Source organism: Henckelia pumila, chromosome 4 (assembly GCF_033568475.1).
Source record: "Henckelia pumila isolate YLH828 chromosome 4, ASM3356847v2, whole genome shotgun sequence".
Lineage (NCBI taxonomy): Eukaryota > Viridiplantae > Streptophyta > Magnoliopsida > Lamiales > Gesneriaceae > Henckelia > Henckelia pumila.
Genome location: NC_133123.1, coordinates 81,590,035 through 81,603,041, shown reverse-complemented (window position 1 = coordinate 81,603,041; position 13,007 = coordinate 81,590,035). Strand labels below are relative to the sequence as shown.

Sequence of the window (13,007 nt, the reverse complement as noted above, 5' to 3'; positions counted from 1 at the left end):
TGGAAGAGTTCCAAGCAGGACACCACAGCGGATTCCACCACTGAGGCTGAATACATTGCAGCATCAGCTGCTGCTAAAGAGGCCGTTTGGATGAGGAAGTTCGTCCAAGAGTTGGGCGTTATTCCTGAATTTGTTGGTCCAGTCCCGGTGTACTGTGACAACACAGGTGCCGTTGCTCAAGCAAAGGAACCAAGGTCTCATCAAAGATCCAAACACGTACTGAGGAAATACCACATAATCCGGGAGATTGTGGAAAGAGGAGACATCATTGTCGAACGAGTGGCCTCTGCAGACAATATCGCTGATCCGCTTACTAAGCCTTTGCCAGGACCATTGTTTGACAAACATCGCGAAGCAATGGGTCTACGTAGTATGACTAGTTGGCTATAGGGCAAGTGGGAGATTGTAAGAGTGGGTGCCCAGTGAGCCAACTGTGTGGCTATGGGCTTTGATGACTCTTTGTATAAACAATCTTTTGTTTAATATTATTTACACTTTTATTAATGGCAATGACTTTATATTACTTCATATTGTTATATTGTGATATACTATTGTTGTTTTGATAAAGACCTTGAATATACTATAGTGTATGTAAGATGTGGTAGAACATGGGGATGTCTATCATGAAATACATCTTATAGTCACTGTATATTCTAAAACCGTTCCTAGTCGATTGAGCCGTCCGATAATAAGGATAAGGATCGCTCGAGTTTGAGACTAGCATTTGCGATGCGGAGTACCACGTTTCATTGGTAGGGAACATGGAGATGTTCGAAGCATGCAAATGGATATTTATAGGATGAATAATCGAACTACCCTCTCCGGACTTTCCAAGTGGTTATCACTTATCGAGTGGATAAAGTCCGCGGTTTTGGTTGTACACCATTAGTCCTTACGACTTGAAACATCATGGAGACTCTATATGCTAGTGCTGTGCTTTGACTCGTTTACCGACTCTATGGGGGTCATCAGGTGTCGAGATTGGGTACAGTTACGACACATATAGGAGTCAATGCATTGTTGTCAAGGATTCACCACATACTTGCGAGTGTGGATATCCTATGCGATCTGAGGAGATATTAGTGTGACAAATCTCTGGCCAGAGTACTTGATGTGATTTAAGAAATGGTTTCTTAGTAGCACATGCGATGTCACTAATTTGATCTTCAAGATGTATTGCATAGTTATCGAATCTTGAGAGACTCTCGATATACCAATGGTTGTTGATTCGATCGGGATATATGGATGAAGGGACCGTACTGTACGCTAACCAAAATCTACTGGTTCTTGTAGGCACTATCAGTGATACCTAGGGAATCATGGGGCGATGTTGCTAGGCGCTTTACCATGATTCGTTGGGCAAGTCGGAAAGTGTTGTTCCGAGTCACAAGGAGTTGTGAGCCCACGGCTAGCTGTATCCCTGAACCATTGAGGGTCACACAATGTAATGGAGTTTTAATCCCCGTTGAGATAGTTAAATTTAAAGAGTTAAATTTAATGAACTAAGGAGTTGGACTTCTTAAATAAGAGTAAGGGAGTAGGATTTCCTAAAATGACATAGGGATGGACATTTTTGGAAACCACTGAATTCGGATTCAGGAAAATTTATTTTGACTTTAAAATGTGCAGAAATGGTTTCTGTGCACATTGGTGAAATCGGTTCATCAATCGGAGTCACGATGAATTTTATATTAATTTCTGAACGTGCGGGCTTTGCTTGTCGGGCCTTAACTTATGACTAATGGGCCCTAAGCTGTTAGTGGCCTGCATTATAAATAAGTTATTGCAGTACAGAAATTAGACACAACAGGTCATTATTTTGAGAGACAGAATTCGAAACCCTAGCCTCCTCTCTCTCTCACAATTCGGCCGCCCCCTCCTTGCTCTGTCAGAGAATTTCCGGTCTGTGATTTTTAATTGCAGTCAGGAATAACGAATCAGATTCGTTTAATCTCTTCGCAGAAAACTTCTGACAGATTTTCTAGTGCAATCTGTCAGAGGGATTTAAACCCCATTCGTGGACCTGATTGAAGGAGTTCATCAGTTCCTGGGAGATACAAGAAGCGCAGAGAAATCTGTGTGGTGTCCATTAATCTCGCTTCGAGATTGGAGGTAAAATTTAATTAATTGTTATTTGAATTTTACACACACAATAATTTAATCGTTGAATGGTTGATACCCACACCATGGAATCGTTCCATGATAAAATTTTTAAACTTCCGCTGCACCGGGTATCAATCGTGATTGATCTGAACGCCAGTTATCCAACAAATATCATCGATAAAGATAATCACAAATTCATCTAAATATCTTTGAAATACTCTATTCATCAATCCCATAAAAACTATCGGTGCATTCGTTAGACCAAAAGGCATGACTATGAATTCATAATGGCCATACCTGGTTCTAAACGCAGTCTTAAGAATGTCTTCGTCTCTAACCCTCAGTTGATGATATCCGGATCGTAAGTCAATCTTCGAATATACTGACGATCCCTGCAATTGATCAAATAAATCATCGATACGATGTAAAAGATAGCGATTCTTTACCGTTGCTTTGTTCAATTGCCGGTAGTCAATACAAAATCTCATCGATCCGTCTTTATTTCGAACAAATAATACCGGAGCACCCCATGGGGATACACTCGGTCTGATATATCCTTTGGCAAACAAATCTTCAAGTTGGTCCTTCAGTTCTTTCAATTCAATTGGTGCCATTCGGTACGGTGCTTTCGATATCGGTTGTGTACCTGACATCAATTCAATATCAAAATCTACCTCTCTGTACGGTGGCAATCCTGGAATCTCGTCAGGAAATATATCTGCAAACTCACTCACCACCGGTATATCAGTCAATTTCGGACTAGTCTTCAGTATATCAACTGCATAAATAAGGAATCCTTCTGCCCCTTTCTGTAACAAGTCAGTCATAGAAAGAACAGATATCAAAGGAATTTTGGCTCGTGATCCCTTACCATAGAATTTCCATTCATCAGTCATATCAGGTCTGAACTTTACAATATTCTGAAAACAATCCACTGTAGCTCTGTACTTGGTTAGCATATCGATACCGATTATGCAATAAAAATCAGATAACCCAAGAACGATACAGTCAAGCTCAACTTCATTACCTTCGTACTGTAGTACACAGTTTCTAACAGATTTCACTGATACTATACCTTTTCCCAACGGTGAAGATATAGACACTACAGTAGCTAATGACTCAACAGACAATGAATACATCGTAACAAATTGTTCAGATATGAAGGTATGCGACGCACTAGTATCAAATAAGACATAGGCAGGATAACCAGAAAGAAAACAGTTACCTGCAATCACATCATTCGGTGCTGCTTGTGCTTGCTCTTCTGTCAATGCAAACACTCGTGCTTGTTTCTTGAGAGGTTGATTCACTGTCTGACCTCCTCCTCTACTCGGTGCTACAGGTTGTGGTTGAAAAGAGTGAAAAGAAGATGTATGTTGACCTACCGTCTCGATGATCCTGCACCCTGAGTTCCAGCACCTTGAGAGAATATCTTGCGCCTTTTTTTTATTTTTTTATTTTTTTCTGCAGTTTTTTTGTATGATTGGAATTTGGAACACAGAAGAGCATTAAATTTTCTTACTCTGATAATTTTGTTCCTCATTTTTCTAGCTTATTCGATCAAAACTTAAAAGTGTCCTAAATTTTTTTTCCAACCAGGCTATGATGAAAGATTAATTTGCGAATTACGTCGTACAGAAAGTGCATGAAACTTGTAATGACCAGCAGCGTGAATTGATCATGTCAAGAATCAGAATCCATTTGAATGTTGTAAGTACACTTATGGAAAGCATATAGTAACTCGTGTAGAGAAACTTGTGGCTGCTGGAGAAATCTTTATCACTAGGTGCAGAACCAGAGAAAGGACCTGGTAGTTACTCAAGTAAGAATGTTTCCATTGATTAGTTGTAGTGATGTACTGTGATGCATATTGTAGTGACCCTTACCCGGATCACCTACTAACAGAACTTAGGCATGCAATTAACTTAATTAAACAGATATCAGAATAAAACTACGAAAACCATAAACGTTATACAATCCCAAGTAAAGGAATCTGTAATTTATCCAAATAATATACAACCAAATCGAATAGCTGTATCAACCTCAAAACAACAAAAATAAAACCTAGACGAAGCTCCAGCTGGCCAACCACTGACTAGCCCCTCCTGGATCCACCCTCCTCGTCCAATCGCAAACCTGCTCCATGGAATAGGGTGTCCAGAAACACAGAGTACGAGACGTGAGCATAAAACGCTCAGTACGAGAGTATGAGTATACATGCATGCAAAGTGAACTCCCTATAAACTCGAGGTCAAAGATTAGATAACAGAGACAGACCAGGCCCTGGTATGTAGCACGCTGTGCCGTCGCTTCAGGAGGTGGCTCCCATACCGAGATAACCGTGGATACGCCGGACCCAAATCGATGGAAGTCCATCCACTAACATGATAGGGTACAACCCTACTAACAGACATCTCAAAAGAGATACAGCAAGATGCAAATGAATGCAGCATAAATCAATGACATATAAACCATGCAGTCACATAATACATGCATACTCAGTCAGGATATCTCGAACAGTACTTCCGTACCATAAAAATAGTGTAAGCTCTACCAATTCTAGGTCCACGCCTATAGTCTGCTCTACACTGCCAAATGATACTACTATCATTAAAGCGCTCTAAAAGCCTTAACTAAGCTATTGCATACTCCTAAATATTTATAGGAAGCAAAAACTATACCTTCGTCCGTCGTTAGCCCTTTGATGTCGATGCCTCCAGAACTTGGGCACAACTCTGCTACGACTTCCGAATGTCTCGCCGACCTCTGGCCAAGCCTAAGAAGACTAGAACAGCTCCAAAAGGACTAGAATGGAAAGGAAAACTCGAAATTGGCAAATGAAAGTGAAGCCTCGGCCTTCTATTTATAGACAACGATCGGAACTTTCGATCCTTGATCGGAACGTCCGAACCTCGATCGGAACGTCCGATCCTGCCATCGGAGCTTCCAAAGATCCTGATCTGCCACATGTCAAAATATCACTTGTTGATTCCGGATAGGGGTGATCGGAGCTTCCGATCCTGATCGGAGCTTCCGATTCAACCACACGTCATGCCTGACGTAATACCATCGGAGCTTCCGATCCTGCATCGGAGCTTCCGATCCAGTTCGGAACTTCCGAACTCACCTTCGGAGCTTCCTAACTCTATCCAAGTAATTATGATTAATTCCTTAATTACTGACTTTGTTTACGGGCTACTACATTCTCCCCCACTTAAGATATTTCGTCCTCGAAATCAGATCTTAAGTACTGAATGCAATACAGAAATCAGAGACATTCTTTATTCAAATCAAACGTTTACAGAGTTTGCAACTGAATACAACTTAAGAATAAAATCAAAACAACTCAGGATGGTCTTCACGCATCCTGTCCTCAAGCTCCCAAGTAGCTTCCTCAGTGCCTCGGCGCTGCCACTGAACTAACACCAAAGGAATGACTTTGTTCCGCAAAACCTTATCCTTATAATCCAGGATACGAAGAGGTTTCTCAACATAAGTCAAATCCTTGTCTACCTAAACATCAGCCCGTTGCAGAATATGTGATTCATCCGCCACATACCGTCGTAACAGAGATACGTGGAACACGTCGTGAATGCTGGATAGATGCGGTGGCAAGGCTAGTCGATAAGCCAAATCGCCAATGCTCTCCAAGATCTCAAACGGACCGATAAACCTGGGAGACAACTTGCCCTTAAGGCCAAATCTGAGAATCTTGCGGAAAGGTGACACTCTCATAAACACTTTCTCCCCAACATCGAACTGCAAAGGCCTACGCTTGATATTAGCATAGCTGGCCTGACGATCATGTGCAGTCTTAATCCATTTCTTGATCTGATCAACAATGACTATCGCCTGCTGGATAAACTCCGGTCCCTCAGCCTGTCTCTCCCCTACTTCTTCCCAGAAGAGTGGAGTACGACAACATCGTCCGTACAACGCCTCAAAAGGTGCCATCCCAATACTAGTATGATGGCTGTTGTTGTACGCGAACTCGATCAATGGAAAATGATCCTGCCAGGCTGAACCAAAATCCATGACGCACGCTCTAAGAATATCCTCCAAAGTACGGATAGTGCGCTCTGACTGACCATCAGTCTCTGGATGATAGGCAGTACTCAAACTGAGAGTAGTACCCATCGCACGTTGAACACTCCCCCAGAATCTAGAAGTAAATCTGGGGTCCCGATCGCTGACAATTCTCACAGGCACTCCATGAAGTCGAACGATCTCCTGAATGTACAACCATGCCATACGATCCACATTGTACTCCCGGCTATAGGCAATGAAATGCGCTGACTTGGTGAGTCGGTCCACCACAACCCAGATAGCATCACAGTTCCTCGGGGATAACGGCAAATGGGTCACAAAGTCCATTGTGATAAACTCCCATTTCCATTCAGGAATAGGTAGACTGTGAAGCAATCCTCCAGGTCGTCGGTGCTCTGCCTTGACCTGTTGACACACCAAACATCTCAAAAAAAACTGATAAACATTGCGTTTCATTCCTTTCCACCAGAAACGAGTACGTAGATCCTTGTACATCTTGTTGCTCCCAGGATGAATACTCAACTTAGTGCGATGCGCCTGAGACAAAATCTCCTCTCGCAACTCTTCATCCTGCGGAATCACAAGTTTACCAGACAAACACAGAAAGCCATCTGACTGATAATGAAATCCAGACGAGATACCCTCGTTAGCTAGACGAGCTAAACGCTGGGTTTTCGAATAAGACATCGGAGCATCTCGGATCCGCGAATACAAGGCTGGCTCTGATAATATCGCAAACATCTGGATACTCTGCATACCTTTCTTATGCTTGAAGGTATAACCTGAAGTACAACAGTCACTGATCGCACTAGACATTGAACAAGTCTGAAGTGTGGATAGTCGCACCTTGCGACTCAAAGCATCAGCGATGAGATTAGCAGCTCCCGGATGGTACTTAATCTCGCAATCATAGTCCTTAAGCAAGTCCATCCAACGTCTCTGCCTCATGTTCAACTCCGCCTGAGTGAACAAATACTTAAGACTCTTATGGTCGGTGAAGATCTCAAATTTCTCGCCATACAGATAATGACGCCAGATCTTCAAAGCGAACACAATGGCTGCTAACTCCAAATCATGGACTGGATAGTTGTCTCATGAATCTTCAGCTGTCTAGAAGAGTATGCGATCACATGCCCATTCTGAGTCAAGACACAACCTAACCCCTGAAGAGAAGCATCAGTGTATACCACATACCCTCCAGATCCTGACGGTAATGCCAACACCGGCGCAGAAGTCAACCGCCGTCGAAGCTCACAGAAATTTTCCTCACACTCGGAGGACCACTCGAAATCCACACCCTTGCGGGTAAGCTGCATCAACGGTCGAGCTAACTGAGAGAAGTTCAGAATGAAGCGATGATAATACCCTGCTAGACCAGAAAACTACGGATCTCAGCAATTGTCGTCGGATGCGACCAATTAAGTACCGCTTCAATCTTGCTTGGATCAACAGAAATCCCCTCCCTGGATATGATATGGCCAAGAAAGACCACTCTATCCATCCAGAACTCACACTTACTCAGCTTGGCGTACAACTGCTCATCTCGAAGAGTCTGCAGTACCAACCGCAAGTGAGAAACATGTTCTTCCGTATTACGCGAATACACCAAGATGTCGTCAATGAAGACCACGACAAACTTGTCCAAATACTCCCTGAAGACACGGTTCATCAGATCCATGAATATAGCCGGCGCATTAGTCAAACCAAATGGCATCACTAGGAACTCGTAATGCCCATAGAGAGTACGGAATGCAGTCTATGCAACGTCCTTATCACGGACCCTCAACTGATGATACCCAGATCTCAAGTCAATCTTGGAGTAAACTGACGTGCCCTGCAGCTGATCAAACAAGTCATCAATACGAGGCAACAGATACTTGTTCTTTACAGTGACTCGATTCAGCTGTCGATAGTCAATGCACGGCCGCATCGACCCATCCTTCTTCTTTACAAAGAGAACAGGAGCTCCCCAAGGAGATACACTAGGACGAATGTATCCCTTGCCCAAAAGATCCTGTAGCTGATTCTTTAACTCGCGCATCTCTGACGGAGCCAAACGATACGGTGCTCTAGAAATAGGCGAAGTACCCGGCATCAACTCTATGCCAAACTCGAATTCCCTAGCAGGAGAAAAACCCGGAATATCATCAAGAAATACATCTGGAAATTCATCCACAACAGGAATGCTCTCTATCCCAATACTCCCAGCGGACAAATCAACTGCATAAATAAGGTAGCATCCCCGCCAGATTCTAGAGCTCACAGGCTCTCAAAGCTGATACCAAAGACATCGGGGGTCGCGCTCCCTCACCATAGAAAAACCAGCTCTCACTCCCCTCCGGATGAAAGCGTACTAATCTTTGATAGCAGTCCACTGAAGCTCGATAGGTAGTCAACATATCTATTCCCAGAATGCAATCAAAGTCGTCCATCGCCAGGACCATGAGATTCGCTAATAGAATGTTCCCTTCAAACTCTAAAGGGCAACCCATCACTAGACGCTTAGCCAAAGCAGATTGGCCCGTCGGAGTAGAAACATACATTACTACGTCTAGTGCAATGCATGGTAACTTATGCCTCTTAACAAAACGTGCAGAAATGAAGGAATGAGATGCACCAGTGTCAATAAGTACAAGAGCAGGTATACCATAAAGCAGAAATGTACCTGCGATGACTTTCTCATTCTCCTCCATAGCCTGATCATGTCTCAGGGCAAACACCTGGCCAGAAGCTCGTGGCCTCAAATGAGAACTCCCAGCAGACTGTCCCTGCGACCTTTGCTGAACGGTGGCCTGAGAACCCGATCCTGAACTAGAACCAGAACCGCCTCCCCCAGACAGTGTACAATCCCTCCGGATATGACCAGTCTCTCCACAACGGAAACAAGCTTCAGAAGCTCTACGACACTTGTCGGATGGATGGTTCTTCCCACAGTTATCACACTTGTCCTTCTTATCAAAACAGACAACACCTCCAGAACCAGAGGAATAAGTAGATCCAGACTTCTTGAAAGATTGGGCACGGGGACCCAAAGAACCAGTAGGCCTCGACTGAGGGAAAGACCTGTTCCGCCGAATGTTGTCCTCTGCCTGGTGACAACGGCTCACCAAACCCTCGTAGGACATGTCGTCGCCAACCGCCACACAGTCATGGATCTCAGGGTTAAGGCCCTGAAGGAATAGATTATACTTCATCTCTGAGCTATCAGCAATCTCGGGGCAATAGGATAGCAGATCAAAGAATCTCTGCTGATACTCATCAATAGACATGGCTCCCTATCGCAGACTCAGTAGCTCGCCTGCCTTCGACTGACAGAGTGCAGGAGGAAAATACCGCTTTTGGAAAGCTGTGCGGAACTCGGCCCAGGTGGCCACTCCTCTTGCCGCAATAAAGGGTGCAGAAGTAAACCTCCACCACCTGCGCGCACGTCCATTCAGAAGATAACCCAGGGTCTCCATCTTCTGCTCCTCGGTGCATTGGAAAGTCTGAAAAGTCGTCTCCATGCGGTCTAACCAGTTCTCCGCATCCTCCGGAGACTCACCTCCAACTAAGGGCTTAGGACCCATAGCTAAGAATCGACGCACAGTGAAACGCTCGTCGTCATGATGACGATGATGCCGTTCTCGACGAGGCTCCCGGTCGGCATCACCCCAACGCCCACCAACACTGCCATGAGAACTTCGGTCGTCACGATTTGCCATCTACAAAAATAACTCATGATGAGACTAAATCCCAAGAAATCTTTTGCATGCTGTGATACCATAAATGTAGTGACCCTTACCCGGATCACCTACTAACAGAACTTAGGCATGCAATTAACTTAATTAAACAGATATCAGAATAAAACTGCGGAAACCATAAACGTTATACAATCCCAAGTAAAGGAATCTGTAATTTATCCAAATAATATACAACCAAATCGAATAGCTGTATCAACCTCAAAACAACAGAAATAAAACCTAGACGAAGCTCCAGCTGGCAAACCACTGACTAGCCCCTCCTGGATCCACCCTCCTCGTCCAATCGCAAACCTGCCCCATGGAATAGGGTGTCCAGAAACACAAAGTACAAGACGTGAGCATAAAACGCTCAGTACGAGAGTATGAGTATACATGAATGCAAAGTGAACTCCCTATAAACTCGAGGTCAAAGATCAGATAACAGAGACAGACCGGGCCCTGGTATATAGCATGCTGTGCCTCGCTTCAGGAGGTGGCTCCCATACCAAGATAACCGTGGATACGCCGGACCCAAATCGATGGAAGTCCATCCACTAACAGGATAGGGTACAACCCTACTAACAGACATCTCGAAAGAGATACAGCAAGATGCAAATTAATGCAGCATAAATCAATGACATATAAACCATGTAGTCACATAATACATGCATACTCAGTCAGGATATCTCGAATGATACTTCCGTACCTTAAAAACAGTGCAAGCTCTACTAATTCTAGGTCCACGCCTATAGTCTGCTCTACACTGCCAAATGATACTACTATCATTAAAGCTCTCTAAAAGCCTTAACTAAGCTATTGCATACTCCTAAATATTTATAGGAAGCAAAAGCTATACCTTCGTCCGTCGTTAGCCCTTTGATGTCGATGCCTCCAGAACTTGGGCACAACTCTGCTACGACTTCCGAATGTCTCGCCGACCTTCGGGCCAAGCCTAAGAAGACTAGAACAGCTCCAAAAGGACTAGAATGGAAAGGGAAACTCGGAATTGGCAAATGAAACTGAAGCCTCGGCCTTCTATTTATAGACAACGATTGGAACTTCCGATCCTTGATCGGAACGTCCGAACCTCGATCAGAACGTCCGATCCTGCCATCTGAGCTTCCGAAGATCCTGATCTGCCACGTGTCAAAATATCACTTGTTGATTCCGAATAGGGGTGATCGGAGCTTCCGATCCAACCACACGTCATGCCTAACATAATACCATCGGAGCTTCCGATCCAGTTCGGAACTTCCGAACTCACCTTCGGAGCTTCCAAACTCTATCCAAGTAATTATGATTAATTTCTTAATTACTGACTTTGGTTACGGGCTACTACACATATGCTTATGTTGATCTCAATTATTAATTAGAGTCTGTTTAAGTTTATTTTAGAAAGTTACAAGAAGTGATTTTATCACATTACCAGCTATTTAATCCCAATATTTATGTGATTGAAAAAGAAAAGGAAACTGTTGGGAATGTCTCATACTAAAGAAAGGGATGGCTAAAAGCTCATCAAAATTCTGAGTTTTCGTGGCCTTTGAAAGATCTTCTATTATATAAAGTTGTTGTTAAAAAAAGTATGTTGAATGTAGTACTGTTGCAGTTCCACTCCTTGCTTGGGCAGTTGATTTCAGGGGTGAACGAGGATGATATTTAGCTTTTACCATCTAAAGGACTTTTTTTCCCCTCCCATTAGTGTTTGTAGAGTGATTATGTTTTATTTTAAAAAAATCCCATCATAAGGTTGTACATTATGCTTATTATTATGATAACTTTTACCCAATCTACTATTATTTGTTCATTCCCACTCCCCCTTACTGTAATATAGTTAATTCGTTTGCTTGCAATTCCCAGGCTCGGGAGATGGAGAATAAGAAAGAAGGAAGGCCAGGGGAAGCCAGAACTTCTCTAAGGCGTTCAGTGATGGATAATGGGTATGTTTTATTCATAAAGGTGTTGTACATAAATAAAGTATGTTGCTTTTGTTTATTTTAATTTGAATTTTTGAGTTGTCATATCTGGTTAATAACTCTGAGAGTAGTTACGTTAAACTCTGTAGATGTGGCAAGCCCTTATCGGTGAGGAAGTTTATATGATGGAAGAAAATGACTTATCATTTTAAATATTTAAGTTTATATTCCTAGAATGATTAAAGATCCTCTTAAAGAGAAATTTCACTAAATAAAAAATACCCATACCCACGTCCTCATTGGATGGTTACTGGTTACATATTTTGTTGCATCATTGAAAACTTTAGTCGCATTTTATAAAATTAGCCATTTATATCTTTCATCTATAAAGTTTTTGTTCCCTCTTTCCCAGTATTTGGTTGTAGAAAATAAATAAAAACATTACTCTTATGCTTCAGTAGTTAGTAATGCTTTTGTGATTCTACAGGGGAACAGGGCTATCCTGGCGGCAAATTCTTCGACCCCTTGTCAGTTGCCGGTACATTGAAGGATGGAGTGTACATCCCAGACAATGAAAAGCTCGAAAGATTGAAGCTTGCTAAGATTAAGCATGCTAGGATCGCAATGTTGGCTATGCTCATCTTATACTTTGAGGCAGGGCAGGGGAAAACACCCCTTGGTGCACTTGGCTTGTAATTTTCTTCAATCTTGCATAATGTTTGTGTAAAAAGATCGATTATTTTTTTATTTGAATGATTTATAATATTGGAATATTCTATATTAAATTTTATTTACAAATTTTTGAATTTTGAGTGATTTATAATATTGAAAATTTGTGAATTAAATTTTTTTTGTTTTTTATTTGAACAAAGAAAACGCTTTTTAAAGCGTTGTCTTTGCCAGAAAAGACAAAGCTTATTTGAAGCGTTGTCTTTTCCAGATACAAAGACGGTTAAAAAGCGTTATCTTTTCCAGAAACGACAACGCTTTTTATAAAAGACAACGCTTAAAAAGCGTTGTCGTTTTTAGATACGACAACGCTTTTTAAGCGTTGTCTTTTTCAGAAACGACAATGCTTTTTCTGCGTTGTCTTTGAGCGTGGTCTTTTACAACACTGGCTACGACAACAATTTTTTGGGGACATTAACAACGTAAAAAAAACGTTGTCTTTAGCCGTTTTTCTTGTAGTGTATGCTAAAGAATCAGTTAGATTCTTCTGATG

General features: G+C 42.5%; 1 long non-coding RNA gene across 1 annotated transcript; it reads left to right on the top strand.

Moving 5' to 3' along the window:
* The first annotated feature begins 3,594 nt into the window (after positions 1-3,594).
* LOC140867806 (uncharacterized) lies at positions 3,595-12,589 on the top strand. The gene is made up of 3 exons (XR_012145272.1): positions 3,595-3,925; positions 11,730-11,809; positions 12,273-12,589. It is a non-coding gene; the product is annotated as an uncharacterized lncRNA (long non-coding RNA).
* The last annotated feature ends 418 nt before the right edge of the window (positions 12,590-13,007 follow it).